Raw genomic sequence first — 15,222 nt, 5'->3', positions numbered from 1 at the left:
ATTCTCCCGAAAAACTACTTATACACTTGAGAGATTACTTACTGTAATCCATGAGAGCAAGACTGAGCCACGTAATAACAGCGCAGTCGGCGCTTTTTTCGCCCACGTCATCGTGCCGCTCATTGTTGCCACATAGACCCTATTTTTAAACCGGTTTCAGTGGTCTAAAAGGAAACAAAGGAGGGGGAGGAACACAAGTGTCAAGCATTTCAAGCATCCCCGTATTCATTGTTCACATATATTTATTATATATATATATATATATATATATATATATATATATATATATATATATATGCCAACAACAAGGGAAGTCCGATCTGCCGCCAATTGAGTGAAATCTAATTTATTTCTTACTCAAATATCATTGTCAGACCGGTTACTTCGATGACAACTGAAGCCGTGCCTGGCAAAATTGCCAACAATGCATAACGCCAAAATACGAGCTAATGTAGTAAAACGGTTATTAATTTCTAATTCAGCATGCTGAAATTAGTCAATCAGATGTTTTCCTTTCTGTAACTAAACTGACGTCGACCAGTGTTATTACATTAATTAACAATTTATGTTCTTGATTTAACAATTTAATGTTTTCTCTCCTGTCGGTTACTGGAGCGACAGTATAAAGTGATGTCATTAACTGTTTATTAGAGCTAGTACTTGCAACTTTTTGTAGTTCCTTTACTTCCGGATTTTCGGCTCTCAGAACATGTTCTTGAGTAGTTTTGTTCTGGGCTCCTCTAGGGTTTTCCCTGCGTTTTATTTTTAACAAGTGCTGGAAGAATGACCTTTCTTGTAGCACATACCGCAAACTGTGACTGTCTCTAGCCAATGTGTATTATTATTTTTATTGTTGTTTTTAGAATGTTTTCTTCCCATTTTTTGTTGGTTGTTACGGCCGCCCCGTCTAAGTTGTCAATTTTTAATAGCATTTTCGGCTACTAGGAGAGAGAATTCGACCATTCGATTAGCTAATTTACTTAAGTCTAATTAATTATTGGCGCTCGATGTATCAGATGTGCTAGGTGCAGGGGTTTCGGTAGGGGGTTTCGGATTACCAACTCGGGGGAGGATTCGGAAATAATTGATTTTATGTGGCACGCTGCGGTGTTGTGGTGCTGAAGGTACATGAAATACTATGCCAGGTTGTTGGTATTGATTCCAATTAGGTGTCGAATTATATAACAGATAAATTAGTTGTTGATGGTGTGCGGGGAAGGAAACGATAGCAACTGTCGATGAATTTAAACTGTTGACTGGTAAATTTTGATCGCAAACGAATAGATTGCTTGTTGTAGATCCACATAATCACGTTTTTTCATTAGGTCATGTGCCTTTTTCAGGTTATTTAGGTGTGTCTTTAAATCTTGAACTATTATGAATGTTTCTAACGCGGTTTTTTGTAAAATTATTTTCTTTAATCCTAATGATAAATAATTTATTTTTGGTTCGTCGGTGGCTTGAGGCAGAACTTGTCGGATAGCTCTCAATTTCCTTAAGAAATATGCATCAATTGGTTCCTTTTCGCCCTGTTGAACCTGAAAAATTTCAAACTCAGCCCTATAGGCAGGTAATTTTGGTCTACTCAAGGCGACTAATTTGGCTTTTAATTGTTCATAATTGAGTAAATCCAATTGGTTCTTAGCTTTTAAATGTAACACTAAATCTAGGACCATGTCCTGTAAATACATAGGTAATAGATCTTTCTGCATTCCAAGAATGCAATAACACAAGATGTTCAATTAGCATGAAAATCTATCGGGGTCCTCCATAAAGTGTCCCGAATATTTAGTGAGGTGTGGTATATTGAAAGAAGGGAGAGAATTCTGATCCATGTTTCCCCCGTCCTCCGGAAAAGTGTTTTTCCTTATCTAGTATGAGGCATACACTAACACAAAGGCAAATCCGAGTCACTAATTTCACAAATAAGAAAATCACATACCTGTAAGAAAACAGTTCCAGTTAATAAAATACTGTCCAGTAGGGGAGTATTCAAATTAAAACTGAGAACGTCAAAGCCTCGACCATGTAAAACTTTGTCCCATATAGGTTATAGGTAGAGCGTTAATAAAAAGAGTGCCCGGAATCGATTCCCACTACCGGCTTTTATTGTAGAATTTCCACTATAAAAAGTATTTTTACAAAATACTGTACAAATAATCTCTCCAAGTTTGCAAGGTTAGTTGTAGGTAGTCTGACTGTAAGGTCGTAGACAGGATCTCTACAGAGCCCCGTGCCATTCTAAGCAGAGTGGATTTAGGGACCCAATGCTCCGTGGCTAGCAGAGGGATGGTTAATACCTAACAGAGCCCCGTAGCAGGTTAAGCGGTTGTGGTTAGGATTCCCAGACAGAGCCCCTTAGCAGGCTAAGCCAGGAGATAGGACAGTTCCGTAACAGACTGGAGGCCTGGGGTTAGGTTACTCCTAATGTTCCGTGGCAAACAGTAGGACAGCAGAAGACTGGCACAGAATTGCCGTCGTCCAGCCAATTTATAGAAGTCCTTGGGCGGCGGTGGCGCTGCTGCTCCTTCTTTATTGTCTGCCCATGGGAGGAGCCAGAAGACCATCGTCTGCAGGTGATAGTAGATCCATCTGGTGTGTGGAATCCTCTTGCTAAACAATGTGGTGGTGTTTCTAAACACTGGCACGAAGAGTTGTTTATACACAATATCACATGGGACATTACAATATGAACGGGCTACCTGACTTATGTCTCTACTCAGATTAATTATTCATCGATTGACGTTATTATTATTTATTTTTGACCTCCTGCCTACATAATCTCAATATTCCACGGTTACCTTCTGCTTGTGCAACAACTTTAAGGCATACGTGCTTTATGCCTTGAAATTGATTTGACTTTAGAGACAAGGGCGCCGACTTCTCTGTAAATTTGGGAGGGGCCCATTCAGATGCGAAAGGCATATGAGGATTTTAAGACAAATTGCATTCAAATTATGCCAAATATTGTATCTTCATAAATATAATGTGTTGGCCCACATGGGCTTTGGGGGGCCAGGCCCCCTAGGATCGGCGCGCTTGGTAAGAGACAAGATATAGCCTAAAGTATTAGATATTGCGACTTTTTTTTTGATTATTTTGGATATTTCTGTTATTCATAACACAGAAGAGGATTTGTATCTTTTGTGTTAGAATATCAATCAACGCTTAGATTTAATTAGCAAATCCGCTTCCTATAATTAGTAGTTAACTAATCAACATATGACTCAAGAGCATTATTAAAAATAGGATATATTATTGATACTTAGTTTTATTAGATATTTCACTGTAAACTTCTGATTACTTTTAGTCTTTGTTGGATTTCATTCTAAAAAAGATGCAGCAAATAATAACACTTCCTTCACTACAAATATCCTTCGAGCTAATGTTTTCAGGGTACAAGGTGATGCATTTTGAAACATTAATCACAAGCTTCATATGCATCATTATATAAAACTTATTAGTTACAAATTGCATAAGAAAACTTAGATACAGCTCTGAAATTAACATACTAGTAACAATAGTAAAGGAAAAAGTACTTACTCTTTCATTATTTTATTCAGACTTCTAGCTAATACATTTGAAGAACATGCTGTAATTGCTGGTTGTACAATTTTCCATTCATTATAATTCTTTTCCATCATTACTACGGTTGGATTTTGCTTATACTTATGCCACGATTCTAAAATCAAAAATCCTGTTGCAGTTACCCCAGCAGCGAATAGGATAATCCACATTAACCTGTTAAAAGTATATATAATAAGTAAGCAGGTGACTGGTATATTATTCAATACATCCGTTATAAGCAAAGCGGATTTACCTTTATTATCTTATCTAACTACTCTAAGTACTGTAATACTTTATGCAAGACCCATCGTCGCTAAACATTTCGTGTACGCGCTTTTAGCATAGCGGAGCACGGTTTGATTCTCAGTTGGATCTTATATGATTCAGTCTACGTTACGTCTACGATAACCTCGCTTCTAAAAAGGGACACTGAGCTCAAAATCAAATCAAATCAAAATTGGCGCTTTGTGCCAGTATAACAAGGGTAATGTGACCATTTTCTTCCCAATATGTGTTTACTGTGTATTATATAAGGAAAACTAGATAGAAAAACGATGAAATGGAGAATAGATTGAGAACTATGATCAGGGGTACAGCAAGGGCAAACGTTCAGTAACTACAGACAATTTCAATTAAAAAATCAAATAACGTCACACAGATTTAAGAAAGTCTTTCAGCCTATAACATCAATAACCAAGACCCTTGACCCAGATATAAATTATAAGAAGTGTACAAGCATTAAAGTTGCAAGAATTTGAAATACCTAGCAGAAAACATTGATACCTGACAAAGAAAACAAGTACATTATCCTTTCATTTTAAGGTAGATGAAGGAATAGAAATATGTATCTTCAATCCATCCCTTAATTCGAGCTGATGTTCTTAGACAATAGAACATAATTTGAATAGGCTATGATCTCAGTGGATTAAACATTTCTGGACAATGGGATACACGTGTATATGGACGCTCCAACAACCTTTGATTAATGCTGAAAGTGATATTGTAGTATTCAGGTAATGCAGTATGAATAAACAAACGTGAAACATGGAAGCGTCGCTATCACTAGCCGATCTCAAAGTGCGTGAGATGTACAGAAGACTTCCATGGAGGTCCTATTAAAGCCTTCTCGTACTGTACCACAACATTTGTCAGTGTACAAAGTAAGCTGCACGAAAATATGCTGCTTAGTAGCAATGGATAGAAGAGAACATGTACGCAGCGACGATCGGCCAGTGGACTCAACAATGTGATCCTATAACAAGACAACGGAGCATTTTTATACACTAAAACTAACTAACTCTATGACCTATGGAACTCGGAGGTTCAGTGCCGCGTTCACAAAAGCTCTCCACTGACTTCTATCCTTAGCTAATTGCATCCAGTTTCTACTTTGTATTCCTATCTCTGCGAGATCCATCTTAATATTGTCCTCCCATCTGCGCCTAGGTCTTCCTAATGGTCGTTTTCCTATGGCATTTTTATACACGGTGTTTCAAAACATCGACAACGTTTTGGAGGTGATTCCTGAAACCAAGATAAGACAGAAAGAATAGACCAACTTGGTGCACAAATGCTTCCTTTCGGAGATTGCCAAAAACACGAAAAAATAAACTTTAAGAATCCATAGCTGCAAAGCTATGGGACATACCGTAGTCTGGTAAGTGCCCTATCCAAATATCCAAGTTTCACAATCCTGCGGTACTTCCGCAACAATTTTTATACAGGTAGTTGGTGAATACATCAGGTTATATGCCTGTAGACAAACTCCCTCTACAAAAAATTGTTGCGTGAGTACCGCAGGAGTCTGAAACGTGTACTTCTGGATAGCGCACATATTAGTTTCTAGGTGAAGTCTTCATCCGACTATGGTAGGTCCCATAGTTTTGAAGCTAATGGACATTTAAAGTTCATTTTTTCATGTTTTTGGCAGCCTATAACTCTGAAAGGAAACATTTGTGCACCCAGATTGCTCTATACTTTTTGTCTTATCTTGTCAGGAACCACCTCGCGAACATTGTCGGTGCTGCTTTGGAACACTCTATATGTCTGTGAACCCGACCTTACCCAAACCGGTACTAATTTTAAAACATATCCCCAAAAAGAGCACTGCTGCTAGAGATACGCCAAGAAAAGTATTCTGTGTGAGATTACATTCATACTAGCTCCACCCACGCAAATGATTGAGATTAAACTCACACACAAAGTTAGTGTTAAAATGCAGCTGACAATACTGCATAGAATGAAAATTAGTGTTCTTCTCAGAGAGCCAAAAGCTATACAAAGACTTTAATCGCGCAATCATCAAAGAAAACAATTGATCTCTCGTTTTAACGATCACATAAATATATCTTATTTCCTATGTTTGTTGTCAGCATTATTTTAACATTAATTTTTGACATAATTTACAAAGTTAGTTATGCATTATTAATAGTTGGTGGGGCTCTCTTCCTTGTGATACTCCTACCAGAAAATCAAATGAAACATGAGAAATCTAATGGCAGCATCATCAATGAAAACTATTGATCCTTCGTTTCCATGACGAAATGAAGGATTGTATTGTCACTTTATTTCTATGCTGTATTGTCAGCATTAATTATGAATAGAATTTACAAATTTATTGCTACGTTATTAAAAATTTGTGCGGCTTCTTCATCTGCAGACAATGCTATCCATTTTTGTTAATGGAGCACTAATTTTGGAAACTAACCAAAAATAACTGCTAAATAGTGCTGACTATAGCTCATAGAAAGGAAGTTAATGTCTTTATTAGAAAACTAAATGATGTACAAAATGTCTAATTGCGAAATCATCAAAGAAAACATTGATCCCTCATCTTCATTATTAGACAAAAGTACTAATTTTCAATCTATATAATATCAACACCTTTATTTATTTATTTATTTTTTTATTTTTTTTTTTTTTTTTTTGCAAAATTGGTGCTGCATTATTAGAAGTCAGTGGGGCTATCTTCACATGAAGACAGCTTCGTCCACTTTTTAAAATGTAGCATTAATATTGGAAAGTATGCAAAATGTTAATGCTAAAATAGTGTTGATGAAACTGCATAGAAAAAAATTAGTGTTCTTAGCAGCAAGCCTAAAGGTATACAAAATATCTAATAGGGGTATCAATAAAACAGGAGAAAATTAACACTCATTTTCAGAGTGAAATGATAAGGAATTTTTCTTTCAAATACGCAGAAATTCTTTAGTTTTCTTTAAATTACTTTAGATTTAAAATACATTCTGATTACAACCTATATGTTTCGTTTGTATGATAAACGTTTATTCATGAATTTATGTCAGTGAATTATCGTTATTCATGTTTCTAAAAAACCTTACTTAAAGACTAATTTTTGACTCAAATTATAGCCTTAACTATACACTATCCTCTCGGGTAGGAGATCTGAGTTCGATTCCCAGCGGGAGCTCATGTTCGAATCGCACATTAAGTTGTAGGTCAACGTCTCACTCAGCGTCGTTATTGAAAGAGAGGCTAATCTCAAATCAAATCAAATCAATTCTGATCTGTTAAACGACTGAAGTCAGACTCATGCTCACTCTCAATTCTTCCAAATTTTAAGGTCAATTTCTCCCTTGTAATATGAGCACAAATTTCTTTTTATGCTTATTGATTAGCAAAATTCCAGCACCAATTTTTGATATGGTTTGCATTGTAATGACTTAAACTGTTTAACTCGAATGGTCTAGGTTCACGCTCCCCCTTCCTTTTAAATTTTGCTTCCTTTTATCTCCGTTGTAATAATGGCATGTTCCAGGCCCATATCCAAGAGGGTCTAGGGAACTGGCTTCCCCCCTAAATTTTGACTGCCCCCCTAAAAATTTTCACGGTAGACTTGCAAATGAAGCATAATATGGTGACAAACTATAATATCGTTGGGTCCCCCTATCTTCTACCGCCCCCCTACATTTTTGGGTTGGCTACCTGTCTGGCATGTTATTTTCATGTTCTTTTCATACTCGGGACATTTTCAGCACTTATTTTTGCTCATGCACTTTTCAAAATGCAGAAATAATTCCGCAAAGTATGTTAAAAAATTAATCCTAGCTTAGCGCTGATGACACTGCACTAATTTAACAGGGATCAATTGTTTTCTTAATGATGACACCATTAAAGGTTTTCGCATATCTTTTGCCCTTCGGATAATAGCACTAATTTCCTTTCTATGCAGTATGTCACCCTAATTTAACACTAACTTTCTGTATGAACATAACTTTACATAGAACCTTTTTTCTTTGACATTTGTGTAACAATACATTTTTTAAAAAATATTATAGGTCGTCAGCACTAACTGTGCAATATTTTTGGCATTAGTTTTAAAATTAGTGGGTGGGGCCAGGTTCCATATTTATCATTATGGAAATTGTGGGCTGTACGACATCCTCCAAAGTAATAGCTCAACGCTAAAACAAGCATCGGGCGTTTACATGTTTGTGTCGACAGTTGAACGTTGTATTAGCTGCAGATATGGTTTTGTGTTGACTACTACTGACTCAGCAAAAGTTCCGCATAGGACAAAATGATTTCCTGAATACCAGTCCTGATGTGCAAAATGGTAGATAGCTGAAATTTCAATTTACTATAAGCGTAAGACACTATCGTTGTGTACGCAACCTGGAAGCTTACATAAACGACCGTTGTAGCGGCAAACAGCAACTGTGATTATATGACGCGCCAATGGGTACAACATGCAATGCTCGAAACGTATTAAGGGCAACTACCAGTAATCGTTTCATCAGTGAAGTTCTAAAAACAACTCCCTACACATTTTTTTCAATAGGACAATCTTTGCTCTCGTCTATATCGTAAGGTAAAAACCTTCTCGAGCAACTGCGTAAAATACTTCTAATATGCTCTGTATAGTAACTTGACAAGTAACTCATCTAAGTAAATGGAATATGATTGGTCGGCACTTTAATCATCTCAGTCCTCCAGCAGGTATGGTTGATAGTAGTATAAATAAAATCAATTTCAGCGCACTTACTTTTAAAGCGAATTTGTGTATAAAACTACATAAATATATTTTACGAAAATGCTACTCCAAATTCTCTGTATAAATTATTATAAGATTTTCTGATTAAATATTTTCTATATAAAAATCTTTAATTTATTTTGAAGAAATGATTTCACATATTGCACAACACATCGAACTTCAAGATCTTTAATCTTAAACAGTAGCGTAGCCAGGATGTGTGTTTGGGGGGGAGTGCTGTTATAGGTACATATAGAAAAAATTACAAACAAAAAATATATAAACATAAAAATATATGAAAAATTACAAACATCAAAGTACCAAAGTACATTGTCGGACCTCTTTGGGGAGGCGACCCCTCCGGGCCCCTCCCTTCGCTACGCCACTGATCTTAAAGAACATATTTATTGTACTTAAAAGTCTGAAGTTTGCTCGTTCGAATGATGATTCCTTAATAATAATCGATCAACAAATAAAGAAGTTGGAAAGTTATAAAATAAGATGATTTTTATAGTGATATGGTATTTTACTACCTAGTTCTAAAGCTATTTTATTTCAGCAAAATTCTGCTCAGGGAAGAAATCTCTCCGTCTGCTCGACAGGGCCAGCACTGGATTGGTTGATGTTCTATTTACCTTCCAAGTATATAGAGAAATTGTTAACTAACTTTGTTAATTTCTTTCTGTGAATTCCGATTTTTCTGTGCTGAAATTCTCTTATTTTCTTTCACTTAATTCCGTTCTCTTTAGGTCCTATTTACTTATATTGATTCCATTTCGTAAGGTCTGTAAGCGCAGCTATAGCTGTCCACTCAGCCTCGATTTCTCTATCCGAATACCAACTGTAGCGATCATCCACACAGATCAGTTGCAAAATTCTCAATTATCTAAATTCCCAATTCTCAAATTTTTCCCTCCTTGAGACTTCCCCAGTCCACAGATGTGCAGCCACATTTATCTGTAAGTTACAGGTACAAACACTGTATCTATCACAGTCGAAGAAGAAACACTTATTTAGCTAAACTTGCTGAATTACAAATGTATAAGCCGGCCACTCTTAAAAACTGAAATATCCAAACGGCTTGAACCTATGTTGTCGGCTACCAACCATGTTAATTTAGTCTAACACTTTACCATTTAGATTACGGCAGTAAACCGAAGAACGTGTTCCTAAATAGGTCATGTATATTTACAAAGGTCTCTACAAATAATACCATCTATCTGCAAGTGATCAACTAAACGATGGATCGTTTGCACCACTTGTTGAGTAAGGTGCAACTATTTGACAGTAACTAACTAACTAACTAACTCTATGGCCTATGGAACCCGGAGGTTCAGTACCGCGTTCACAAAAGCTCTCCACTGACTTCTATCCTTAGCTAATTGGATCCAGTTTCTACTTTGTATTCCTATCTCTGCGAGATCCATCTTAATATTATCCTCCCATCTGCGCCTAGGTCTTCCTAATGGTCGTTTTCCTATGGGTCTACCAGTCAAGACTTTGAAAGCGTTTCTACTTTCTTCCATTCTAGCTACATGACCTGCCCACCTAAGCAACCTAGACTTGATGACCCTAACAATGTTGGGTAAACCGTATAAACTATGTAGTTCCTCGTTATGAAGCTTCCGCCATTCCCCATTCTCGTTCCTCTTGGGTCCGAATATTCTTCTCAGGACCCTGTTCTCAAATACTTTCAGTCTATGTTCTTCCCTCAGAGTAAGCGACCATGTTTCACAACCATACAGAACAACAGGCATGATTATCGTTTTATATATTTTAAGCTTCAAATTCCTCGACAGAATTCGCGACGACAAAAGATTTTGAACCGAATAGTAACACGAATTCCCTGCTTTTAGTCGACATTTAATTTCTTCGTGAATATGATTTTCGTCTGTTAATATTGATCCTAAATATTTGAAAGTATCCACTTTATCAAAAGTATTATTTAATATTTTAACGCCTCCACAATTTGCCGTATTACGGTCCCGACGCACTTCCATGTATTTAGTTTTCTCTGCATTTACTTCTAAACCCATGTCCCTGCAAGCGTTTAATAAGATCTCTGCATTTATTTCTACTGTTCTCCTATCATCCCCTATTAAATTTACATCATCAGCATATGCCATAACCTGGTGAATGCCGTTCAACTCTAGGCCCTGGTTGCTATCTTTGATTTTCCTTATGGCATATTCCAGCACAAAGTTAAATAATAATGGCGACAACGCATCTCCTTGTTTCAGGCCATTTTCGACATGGAAGCTCGCGGACAAAAATTTTCCTACCCGGACTTTACTTTGGGATTCACTTAAACATATCTTAATTAATCTAATTAGCTTTCTCGGTATTCCAAGCTCTGTAAGAACGTTGTATAATGTTTCTCTCCTAACCGAGTCCTAAGCCTTTCTAAAATCAATAAATAGTTGATATACCGGGGTTTTGTATTCCCACTTCTTTTCGAGTATTTGGCGAATGGTAAATATTTGGTCGATAGTTGATCGATTTCGTCTAAATCCGCACTGATAATCTCCAATAATTTCATCTGCGTATGGGGTCAATCTTGCTAAGAGAATATTTGAAAGGATTTTATAGGATGTTGACAGAAGAGAAATGCCTCGATAATTATTACAGTCAGTTTTGTCGCCTTTCTTGTGAATTGGAACAATGATTGACTCTTTCCACTCTTGTGGCAATTCTTCCTTGTTCCAGATAAGGAGAATGAGTTTGTGTATCTTGTTCCACAATTTTTCGCCTCCAACTAGAATTAACTCAGCCGGAATTTCATCTACACCCGGAGATTTGTGTTTCTTTAATTTCTTTATAGCGGCTTCCACTTCTATTCGATTGGGTTCTGGAATATACGGTTCTGCGGTGTGTATCTCCTTTTCTCCACGCACATTAGTTTTTGGCTGCGTGTTCAGCAAATCGTCAAAGAAATCTTTCCATCTATTTAAGAGGCTATCCGTATCAGTGAGAACTGTTCCGTCAGATTTCTTTAATATATAAGCACGAGGTTGATAGCCTTTCTTAAATTCGCTGATCCCCTTATACATGTCCCGAATATTTTTATTTTTACTATTATCTTCAAGTTCCTTAATTTTAGCTTTCAAAAAATCCCGTTTCTTTGTTCTAAAAGTTTTGGAAGTTTCCCGTCTGATATCTGCGAAATTTTGTGTAGTTCTTTCATTCGGATTTTGTAGCCACCGTAATTTTGCCTGTTTTCTCTTCTCTGCTAGTTTAATGCATTCTTGGTCGAACCATGGTTTGTTCCTACGTATTTCCGCGTGTCCCAATTTTTCTATTGCTGAACTTTTAATGCTATCTCTGATTTCAATCCAAGTATCCTCAACACTAGTGCACTCCGAGTCTTCTAAAACCGAGAATCTATTCGAAACTTCAATCTGGTATTCCTCTCTTACCTGGCTCTCTTCTAATTTCTTTAAATTAAATCTCTCCGTTTTCGGACATTGAGTATTACCTTTATTCAACGATAATCTCTCCCGTATTATCGCTGCTACCAGGTAGTGATCAGTGTCACAATCAGCCCCTCTAAACGACCGTACGTCAATTATGCTAGATTGTCTTCTTCTATCTACTAAAACGTGATCAATTTGATTATGTGTTTTTCCGTCTGGTGATGTCCAAGTGTATTTATGAACGTCGCGATGTGGGAATTTTGTACTCTTCACGATTAGGTTTTTGGATGTTGCAAAGTTCACGAGTCTAACGCCATTGTCATTACTTTCCTTATGCAAACTTTCGTTCCCTATAATCGGTTTGAAAATACCCTCTCGTCCTACCTTCGCATTGAAATCCCCTAATAGAATCTTCATATGGTATCGCGGGAGTTGGTCAAATTGACTAACTCCTAACAACTATTTGACAGTAAGGAGCACTAAGTTACAAAGTAACACTCAGTTAGTTGGTCTGCTACACCGAACTCATGCAAATAATGGCAACCAACACGCATGGAATGTGCTTCCCTAATTACATCCTGATTTACAATTTGCTGTCAAGGATACAAGTAAAATAAGCAAGTAATAACCTAAATATAACATTCATTTACTTTCAACAAATCTAAACAATTCCAAGTGAAATTATGAAAGAATTCCAAATGTTGTCAACCTATTTCACTAATATTATCATACTTAGTCCTAAAATTTGTAGAGTCGTCATTTCCATACTCATAAGTTTCAACGTACAAAGTTACTATCTCAATAAGTAAACATTACGGCAATTTTCTATTTTAAAAAAATGGAAACACTATTGCGAAATTATATATCCTACACACGTTAGTTGTGGACCGATTTTCAAAATTCAAAATGCATAGCTTTCTAATGCAGTGTATCTATGTATACAAAATTACAGAAAGATAAATATTTCCTTTATTTATGTGGAATTTGAAAATAAAGATGATATAAAGATTAACATTTTTCGGAACCTCAAAAATAATCCCATAAAAACCATAAATTCGTGATTTAGCAAATTTCAGCCCTTCATGGGCCAAATTTAAAGTTTCAAACTGCAATCAACTGAAGATCAAAATCGAAATTTTCTGAGTACATTGATGGATGCATAAATCTAAAAACAAAAGTCAAAAAAATGATTCCCATTTCTATGACTTTTATAAGAGCATTATTTTACATAACTAATTACATAATTGCAAATAAGTATATTTTTAGCGGAAGTTTCTATTAACTTCGTTCCTAACTGAAAATAATGATTTCTTAACATCAATCCACTGGTCGTTCTTTAATGCAAACAAATATCCATTAATTTCGAATATCAATTATGTGTTTTCGTTAATGTCTCCCAAGTATTTTGCTGTTCCACACTAACAACTCGCTTTTAAACCTGGGGGAGTTGTAAGAAAATTCATTATTACAAGTTAATTTTTAAAAAGTAACTGGTGAAAACGATAATCATTACAGAGGACCTTTAAGCTATCATAACGCGTAAGGGTCAATCCATACGAAGTGATTCAGAGCATCTTGCTCGACCATCTTCGAAATTTATAAATATTTGAGTATGATCAACCGTGTATATGAGGAGGGCAATAACACTATTCACGTTGTCATATGTATAAGTGTTCTTGAATGCCGGCCGTCATTATTGTCGGTAGAGTGCCAATTTTTGCATTTTCAAGCGTGTACGAAAACTAAAGTTGCTCAGGACGTACGAATTAGACGAACACCAAACATAAACTAATGTTTAGAGGAGAGATTGAGGTACACGATGAATATATACCCTTGCTTCTAAATAAATATGCAGAATTGCAAACCAATACATGAAATCGCCAGAAAAAGTACAGAAAAATACACTTTTAAAGAAGCTGTATCTTGTTGAGCAGCTGTTCAAAGAAGCAGGAAAGTGGCCAGGGTTAGAAATATTCTTTACAATCAAATGATGAATAAAGCATTCCCTAAATCCCTACTACCCTTTACTATATAAAAAGAGCTTGGTGTTGAATTGACACACAAGTAACGCGTTAAAGTGGTAGTCATTTTGTGTTTTTTCAATACCTCATTTCTTGCTGAGTAAGTATGAATCTTCAAGTTGAGAAATTTTTAACGTTACAATTATAATTGTAGTTATTCCTGACAAATTAATTTTATCAACATTAACTCATGCTTTCTAATTTCTACTTGTGAGAAGATAGAAAGAAATTATGCATAAGTTTTATAATACTGTTTCTACAATATGTTCCTTCGACCTATGCACCTACGTAATTTAATTTCGCACAACAATCTGCTTTGTAAGGAGAAATGTATCACCAATTTCTGTCGTAATCTGTGTTTATTCGTTTCATTCAAATTATTTAAATGTTCGTCTGTTTTGTGGAAAATATTGAAATTCATAATACTTCCAATCACATTCATTTATTTTAGAGAAAATCTTAGTTCGTGAAAGTACACTTACAGTTGTTCCACCAAAATAAATCAAATTTTATCTTCGTATGTTATTTTTATGTCACTTTCATCATTCTTGTTTCTTACAGGAAAAAACAAAGGATAAAAAAGTTTGAATCCCATAATATACTTAAACTCCACATCTGTTACAAAATAATTCGGAGACCTCCTGTTTCTCTGTGTGAATAATCACTACTTTTACCAAACATTTCATCAGCTAAATTACAATGAATATTAATACGTCGAAAGAGTGAAGTTTTGGCAATTTGTCTCCAATATGTAGTTTACTCTTTCCTAAAACTTTCTCATGCTCGAAACCAGGAACACGATCTGTTCCCCATTTCATCTTAATTTCCTGTTTTTGTTTCTACTATTTTTTAATAGTTCTCTGACAGGTAATGTTTATACAGCGGGTCCGGAAGTGGGCGTACTCTTAGTTGGTGTTTTCTGACGGTTTTCGGTTTTACCCAAATTTGTTTGGTAACATTGCTTTGGCATTGTCTGGCAACATTGCTATCCATGTTCATTTGTTTTCTGCTGGTTTCTGCTTGGTAACAGTTATTTGTAGTGAAGTTAAAGTAATCAACAATGTGTGATCAAAGTCCACATAGCATTTAACAAAGATTAGTTCTTGCGGTTTGTCTTCACGAAAGGCGTTAAAGAGAAATTTACAGACCGCTTTGCTATTAATCCACCAAGCAAAGCAACAATATTGGAGTGGGAAAAGCATTCATTTCTACAGGTAGTATGAAAGAC

This window comes from Thermobia domestica, chromosome 7 (assembly GCF_964235325.1).
Source record: "Thermobia domestica chromosome 7, izTheDome1.hap1.1, whole genome shotgun sequence".
Lineage (NCBI taxonomy): Eukaryota > Metazoa > Arthropoda > Insecta > Zygentoma > Lepismatidae > Thermobia > Thermobia domestica.
Note: the sequence above shows the minus strand (reverse complement) of the source record.